Here is an 8,217-nt window from a genome sequence, read left to right on the forward strand (position 1 = left end):
AACATGCAAGGTGCAAATATATCCAAGACATAAGCTTATCATCATAAGAGAAATATCAACGATTAGTCATAGGCTCATGCCTTGCATGTATCAAATGGAGTTCCTACTCCAAGTTTGAGGCATCAATGATGTTCAATTCACCTCTTAACCTGCAAAACACTTTCTCATCAAGTGGTTTAGTGAATATATCTGCTAATTGTTTTTCGGTGCGAACATGCTTAAGATTAATGTCCCCTTTGGCAACATGATCTCGAATGAAATGATGACGAACTTCAATATGCTTAGTTCGAGAGTGTTGCACGGGATTGTGAGCAATCTTGATAGCACTTTCATTGTCACAAAGTAATGGAACATGTTTCACATATATACCATAATCTTTAAGAGTTTGGGTCATCCAAAGCAATTGAGCACAACATGGACCAACGGCAATGTATTCTGCTTCAGCGGTGGACAAGGATACCGAGTTTTGTTTCTTGGAAGACCAAGACACAAGAGATCTACCAAGAAATTGACTAGTACCCGAAGTGGACTTTCTATCAACCTTGTCACCGGCATAGTCCGTGTCGGAGTAGCCAATAAGATCGAAGGAGGCCCTCTTTGGATACCAAATGCCAAAATTTGGTGTATGGATTAAGTATCTCACTATCCTTTTCATGGCCTTAAGATGACATTCTTTAGGAGCAGCTTGATATTGTGCACACATGCACACACTTAGCATGATATCGGGACGTGAAGCACATAGATATAACAATGAACCAATCATAGAGCGATAAACCTTTTGATCGACCGGTTAACCATCTTTGGTCAAATCAAGATGTCCACTTGTAGGCATGGGTGTAGTCATACCTTTGCATTCTTGCATATTGAACTTCTTGAATAAGTCCTTGGTGTACTTTGTTTGAGAGACAAAGGTACCTTCCTTAGTTTGCTTGATTTGCAAACCAAGAAAGAATTTGAGTTCACTCATCATAGACATCTCAAACTTCTCCGACATTAGCTTTCCAAACTTTTCACTAAAATGAGGGTTAGTAGAACCAAATATAATATCATCAACATAGATTTGGCACACAAATAGTTCTCCATTAACCCTTTTAGTAAAAAGAGTAGAATCTATTTTTCCAATTTCAAAGCCTTTTTCAATAAGGAACTTGGTTAAGGATTTATACCACGCTCTAGGAGCTTGTTTAAGACCATAAAGAGCTTTGTGAAGTTTGTAAACATGATCAGGTTTCTTAGGATTAACAAAGATGGGAGGTTGTTTAACATAAACTTCCTCCTCTATTTCACCATTTAGAAAAGCACTTTTAATGTCCATTTGGTACAAGGTGATATCATGGTGATTAGCATAGGCAAATAAGATGCGAATGGACTCAACGGGAGCATAAGTCTCACCATAGTCCATACCTTCGACTTGTGTGTAGCCTTGGGCGATGAGACGTGCTTTGTTGCAAACTACTTGTCCATCTTCATCTTTCTTGTTGCGAAACACCCATTTGGTACCGATGATGTTGTGGTTGTTGTCAGGCTCCTCAACCAATGTCCAAACTTGATTTCTCTCAAAGTTGTGTAGCTCTTCATGAATGGAGTTTATCCAATCTGGATCTTCCAATGCTGCTTCAATCTTCATAGGTTCAATGCTAGAGATGAATGAATAGTGTTCACAAAAGTTAGCTAAACGAGTTTTAGAGCGAATGATTCTCCCGGTTTGGATATCATTGTAGATTTGCTCGACGGGATGGTCTTTAGCAATTCTTGCTCGAACTCGTGAAAGCTTTTTCCTGGGTCTTGGTTGAACATCTTCTTCATATTGTTCTTCCTCTTGGCCTTCTTCATTGTTGACGTTGTCGTTCTCTTGTCGTGGTGGAGAAGGAGGTTGTTGATGTTCGTCTTGGTGCACTTCCTCGTTTTCTTCATCTTGGTGTGTCACACTTGTGGATGCTCTCGTATCAACTCTTGGTTCACCTTGTCGTGAGGTAGAAGCTTCCACTTGGACGGACGAGGTACTCTCCTTCACCTCCATTGGACAAATCTTGCCAATAGACAAGTCTTGGATTGCTTCCGAGGGATCTTTGTCTCCTACATGAATTGGCAATTGATCTACTTGCGAGCCGTTAGATTCATCAAACTTCACATCTACCGTTTCTTCAACCTTTCGGGTGAAATTCTTGTAGACACGATATGTGTGAGAGTTTGAGCCATAACCAAGTAGGAAACCTTCATGAGACTTAGGAGCAAATTTAGAACGACGATGCTTATCAAGAATGAATCACTTTGAGCCGAATACTCGAAAGTATCCAACTTGGGGTTTATTATCGGTGATAAGCTCGTATGTCGTCTTGCCGAGTAGCTTGTGAAGACACAAGCGATTTGTTGCATGACAAGCTGTATCAACCGCTTCCGCCCAAAAATTCTTCGGCATCTTGTACTCATCAAGCATCGTTCTCGCCATTTCGATGAGCGTCCGGTTCTTCCTCTCAACAACTCCATTTTGTTGAGGTGTGTACGTAGCGGAGGACTCGTGTGAAATACCTTCTTCATCAAGAAAGGTATCCACATTTGCGTTCTTGAACTCCGTTCTGTTGTCTCTACGAACCTTCTTGATCTTCACTTCAAGTTGATTTTGGGCCTTCCTAGCGAAGTTTTTAAAGATCTTTTGAACCTGCGATTTATCATCGAGAAAGAACACCCACGTAAATCTTGAAAAATCATCAATTATAACTAGACCAAAAGAATTTCCACCGAGACTTTTGTAGTCGTTGGGACCAAAAAGATCCATGTGAAGTAGCTCAAGTGGCCTCCATGTGGTCATGATGTTTTCACGGGATGCCTCCTTCCGACCTGTTTACCTACCTAACAAGCGCTGCAAAGTCTATCCTTATCAAATATGACATCGTTAACGCCAAGGATATGATTCCCTTTAATAAGCTTGTCAAGGTTTCGCATGCCGACATGACCTAATCGTCTATGCCATAACCAACCTTTAGAAGATTTAGCCATAAAGCAAGTTCTAGGTTGAGCCTTTTTAGTGAAAGCAACAATGTATAGATTACCTCTACGTACACCGATAAAGACCATTTTATGATTATCTCTATGAAACACTTGACAATCTACTTTAGTAAATAGGACATTGAACCCGAAATCAGCAAGTCTAGATAATGAAAGTAAGTTGTAGCCAAGAGATTCAACGAGCATGACATTCTGTATGGAGCTATCATGTGATATGGACACCTTACCGAGGCCAAACACCTTACCCTTTGAGTTATTGTCACGACCGACTTTTTCAATAAATAAATATTGAGAAAATCGATCTTTAATTCCCAGTATAGGAAAAAGTCATCCTTTCTGGTAGACAAATGCTTGATAAACAGAGAACCAGTAGCATCAATTATATTACAGGGTTGAGCTGAGGCTGCTCAACAATTTATTACAAACTCGCCAATATCATACATATGGGCGGTTATGACACAGGGGTGTGGTGGCATGCTACTAGCTCGAGGAAAAAGTGGTGGTGGATAACTTGACTCCTAACTGGCAGCTCATCGAGCGTCGAGGTGAGGCTCGATGAATTTATTCTGGGGTTGCAGAAGTGGATAATACAATGATCAAAATAGGATCGCACGGGACTGACTGGGACTCCTCTAGGCGTCGGACTCGCTATCAAACTCTTCATCCATGAGATCGCCTTCATCAACATGTGGCCAAATCAACAAGCCAGCTGAGTACTTTGAAAGTACTCGCAAGACAGTTCAGACAAAAGATATAATCAATGAATGCATGAATGCGTCATGAATAACAATGATGCTCATACAACAACAACAATATTATTTCATGACTTGTTAAATAAAATAAATAACTGAAAACCGATCGGGTGTCTGGAGCGACGCCTCGAAAGGTAAACAAATAAAATGCATGCCACAGTCGGGCGTCTAAGCGACACCACATAAAGGGCTTAAAAGAGAATACCACTGTCGGATATCTGAGCGACGTCACAGACAGGGTTTATAAAAGAAATGCCATAGTCGGACGTCTGAGCGACATCACATAAAGGGCTTTAAAAGAAATGCCACAGTCGGACGTCTGAACGACATCACATAAAGGGCTTTAAAAGAAATGCCACAGTCGGACGTCTGAGCGACATCACATAAAGGGCTTTAAAAGAACTGCCACAGTCGGACGTCTGAGCGACATCACATAAAGGGCTTTAAAAGAAATGCCACAGTCGGACGTCTGAGCGACATCACATAAAGGGCTTTAAAAGAAATGCCACAGTCGGACGTCTGAGCGACATCACAGACAGGGCTTGCAACAAATGTAAATAACAGGTATGCCACCGTCGGACGTCTGAGCGACATCACAGACAGGGCTTGTAATAAATGTAAATAACAAGATTAGTCCATCCACAAGAATAATCCTTTAACCGGATTTATCACACATAAATCCCATCGGAGTTTTGTCACTAAGGCTGATACCTGACAAGATAAGATAAATATAGTACTTGAACAAAGTACAGGATAATTGAAAGATTTGAGACTCTGCAGAGTTTGGATGAACTGACCACAGCCAACGGATTTCCGTAGTCACGAAGGACTAGTTCCATTTACGGTATTTCAGTAGAAACACATTTAACTAGTACACACCCATTTCACCTCACGATGTCAGGAATCACCCTGGACAACGCCCAAGAAAAACTTTGAGACGGGGAGGCCACAACCTCGAATAGCATGGGATCAAATTTCTATACGCGCGCTCTAAGGGGTGCCCCCCTCTCGGTCCCAACCGGAAACACCCATGCCCCCTGACCGGATGACGGGCTTTAATCCAGGGCCATGGAACCCTCATCCCGGCCTCTCTATTTGGTGTGTACCAGGAAAACGATTTGCAACTTACTATGCCATATTCCTTTCGGAAAACATGTGACAGTATGGGAAGGAATGAATGGAAATGTGATTTGTTTCACGATGACACGGAGGTCAAATAATCTGGCATAAGACTGGCATGTCACAACACTACCATCTTACCCATCCTCATGCCAACACATGGCTATGCAAATATGTATCCAACAACATAATGCTTTCCAAAACTTACTTTCCGCTTATGTGCATGAAATATAACACTCAAAGTAATGTTCATAAACATGCCATGACTATACTAAAAGGCAAACATGCAACAACACTCATCATATCAAGAGTTCAAAAATGCTTGCCTGGTTCGGAGTAGTCGGAGTTTAACTGTGTGAAGTTTGCAGCTCTGTCACCTCCTCCGGTATCTACGGTATAAGAAAAATACGTACGCAACGTAAAATACCGTCAGTGTACAGAAAAGTGTTCCAAATATTTTTCAAATAAATATGACAAAAAACTAGACAGAAAAATAAAGATGACAGAACAGGAATCAATCAAAAATCATTTTCTGTTTAAAAGTTATAAGAGTTTTGGTCCAAGGACCCATCTGTAATGAAACAGAAAGTTTCCAGGGGGCTCTGTGGAAAAGTCCAGGATAACGTTTCGTTTAAAAGAAATGGCTGTGAGGCTGACAGACGGGCTCCACCTGTCGGCTTTGAAATTTCAAATGGAGAAACAGAGCGCGACGGCGCCCGAGAGGTGCGCTGGTTGCCGGCGACGATCCACATCGAGGCAAGGTGATCGGGGGTTACCTTCGAGATTAGTGCACCGTTCCGCGTCTGTGGGTGGTGGTTGTGGTCGCCGACGAGCACTGTGTCGACGGCGTCCGTTGCTCCGGCGGACGGCGGTTTGGGCAGTCGTGGATCTCGACGGAGGGAGCTGCGGGGATCAAATAGGAGTGGGGGTTAGTGTCCTAGTTGCTCGAGAGGGTTGCTGATGAAGTTAGGGCGCCGGAGATGGCCTCACCGGAGCGAATCGAGGTGGAGGCCGAGGCGGAATGGGGCGGCCGGAGTCGAGGAAGAAGGGCCCCTCGAGGCTCTCCCAGTGGCTAGGCGGGGTCTAGTGAGGTGGTGGGGTCGTGCGGGGGCGAGAGCAGGCTCGGGGGTGCTATATATAGCCGGCCCGAGTCGGTTGCCGTGAACGGATAAGTCCGGCGAGTTGATTATGGCGGCGCTGTGGCTGGACGGTCGGCTTAGGAGCTTGAGCATCGCCTAGGTGGAGTAGTGGTGCCATTTTAGGGTCCAGCTCAGCACGGGAGGGAGGTTTACGGCCTGCCCTCGACGGAACGGCCGCACGGCCCGTCGACGGCAGAGAACGCGCTCTGCACGTGCCAGGCCACGGCAACGGTGCCGCATGCGTGCGCTGGCAAGGAGGTGGCCACGCGGAGCTACCTGGACGCTTGGGCGGCGCCGAACGGCGTTACGCTGCAGTTTTGCTCCCTGTCGGCCGCTACGGTCGTTCTGCCGCCGCAAAGCACGCCGGCGCAAGCGGGCCAGGGCGACACCGACGCCAGGAACGCGCCAAGCGTTCATGTGAAGCTCCGGACAAGAGGGATAGGCTGCGAGCAACGTGCCAAGGGCACTGTGGGCATGTGACTGAAGTTTACTGACGGAGAACGACACTGAACTCTGAATTTACTGAATATGAACACTACTAGTGCATGCAAGGTGTTCGACAGAATGATTCTGGCATCTAGGGATTTTTCCTTGAGGATTTTCGGTGGAGTGGTCTCTCATTGCAACTAGAGGTTGCCTGAATTTTGGTGGAATTTTTGGAGAAGTGTAGATATGAATTTCACCAAATTTGGCAAATCTGGTCCAACTTGCAGTGAGTGAAATTTGAAACATTTGAAAAGAAGAAGAGTGGTTCAAGATGGTTCTAGGTTGTGGGTACAAAGGACTATCCAGAGGTGTTGAGTTGAGGTCAAAAATCAAATGCATTAGGGTACTTGCTTTGCAAATCACCTAGGCTCAAAAGAAAGACAGAATTATTTTGGAAAGAGAAATAATTGGAATAAAATCCAAAAATGGATTTTATTAGTTTGGACAGAATGTTTGGGTTGTACCAAAGTGGGAGGAGGGGTTTTGGGGGGAGTTTTACCATAGGAGGCATGGTAAACCAGAGTGGATCAAAATCAAAGGAAAGACCAAAAATCAAAAAGGTTTTCTTTTCAAAAGAAACTAAATCCAAGAAAAAGATTTTTGAGAGGGCAAACTTAGAAGATGGTTTTTAGGAAGGGTTTAAATGACCTTCTTTCAAACCAAGCAAGGCTCTTTCTGAAAACAAAAATCACAAAAAATTTGGAGTGTCACAGCACCTACCCCCTTAGGAAAAATCTCGTCCCCGAGATTTCAGCTGATCCTTAAACAGGTGTGGGTGCTCTGTCCGAAGAAAATCCTCGCTCTCCCAAGTTGCTTCATTCTCGGTGTGATTACTCCACTGAACTCTGAAAAACTTAATAGTTTTCTGTCGGGTCCTCCTTTCAGACTCTTCTAATATTTTTATTGGGTGCTCCCGGTAAGTGAGGTCCGGTTGCATGTCAATATTCTCATGTGAAACTTGCTTCTCCGGGTTGCTCACGTATTTTCTCAACTGCGAGATGTGAAACACGTTGTGGATACCGGATAAGTCTCCGGGTAGGTCTAGCTGGTAGGCTACCGTGCCTCTTCGGGCCACTATATGAAATGGTCCGATGAATCTTGGTGCTAGTTTCCCCTTAATCTTGAATCATTGCAGACCCTTCATAGGAGAAACTCTCAGGTATACCAATTCTCCAGGTTCAAAACTGATTTCCCGATGCTTTCGGTCGTAATAACTCTTTTGCCGACTTTGAGCTGTTTTGAGTCGTTCTCTAATTGTCTTAACTTTCTCCTTGGCCTCCTTGAGCATATCTGGGCCAAAGATATGGCTGTCTCCGGTCTCTGACCAATTTAGCGGGGTACGACATCTTCTCCCGTATAGAGCTTCAAAGGGTGTCATTTGCAAGCTGGCTTGATAGCTGTTGTTGTATGCAAACTCTGCATATGGCAAACTTTCTTCCCAACTGTTCCCGTAGGTGAGGACACAGGCTCTTAGCATGTCTTCTAGGATTTGGTTTACGCGTTCCGTCTTCCCATCAGTCTGGGGATGGTATGCGGTACTGAAGGCTAGTTGGGTTCCCAGTGCTTGTTGTAGGTGATCCCAAAATATAGAGACGAACTGTGTGCCTCTATCGGAGATGATAGTCTTAGGGACTCCATGCAGGCAGACGATACGGGCAAGATAAAGTCTGGCCAGTCTCTGAGTGGTGTAAGTTGTCTTTACCGGAATAAAATGT

The sequence above is a fragment of the Triticum dicoccoides genome, chromosome 2B, assembly GCF_002162155.2.
Source record: "Triticum dicoccoides isolate Atlit2015 ecotype Zavitan chromosome 2B, WEW_v2.0, whole genome shotgun sequence".
Taxonomy (NCBI): domain Eukaryota; kingdom Viridiplantae; phylum Streptophyta; class Magnoliopsida; order Poales; family Poaceae; genus Triticum; species Triticum dicoccoides.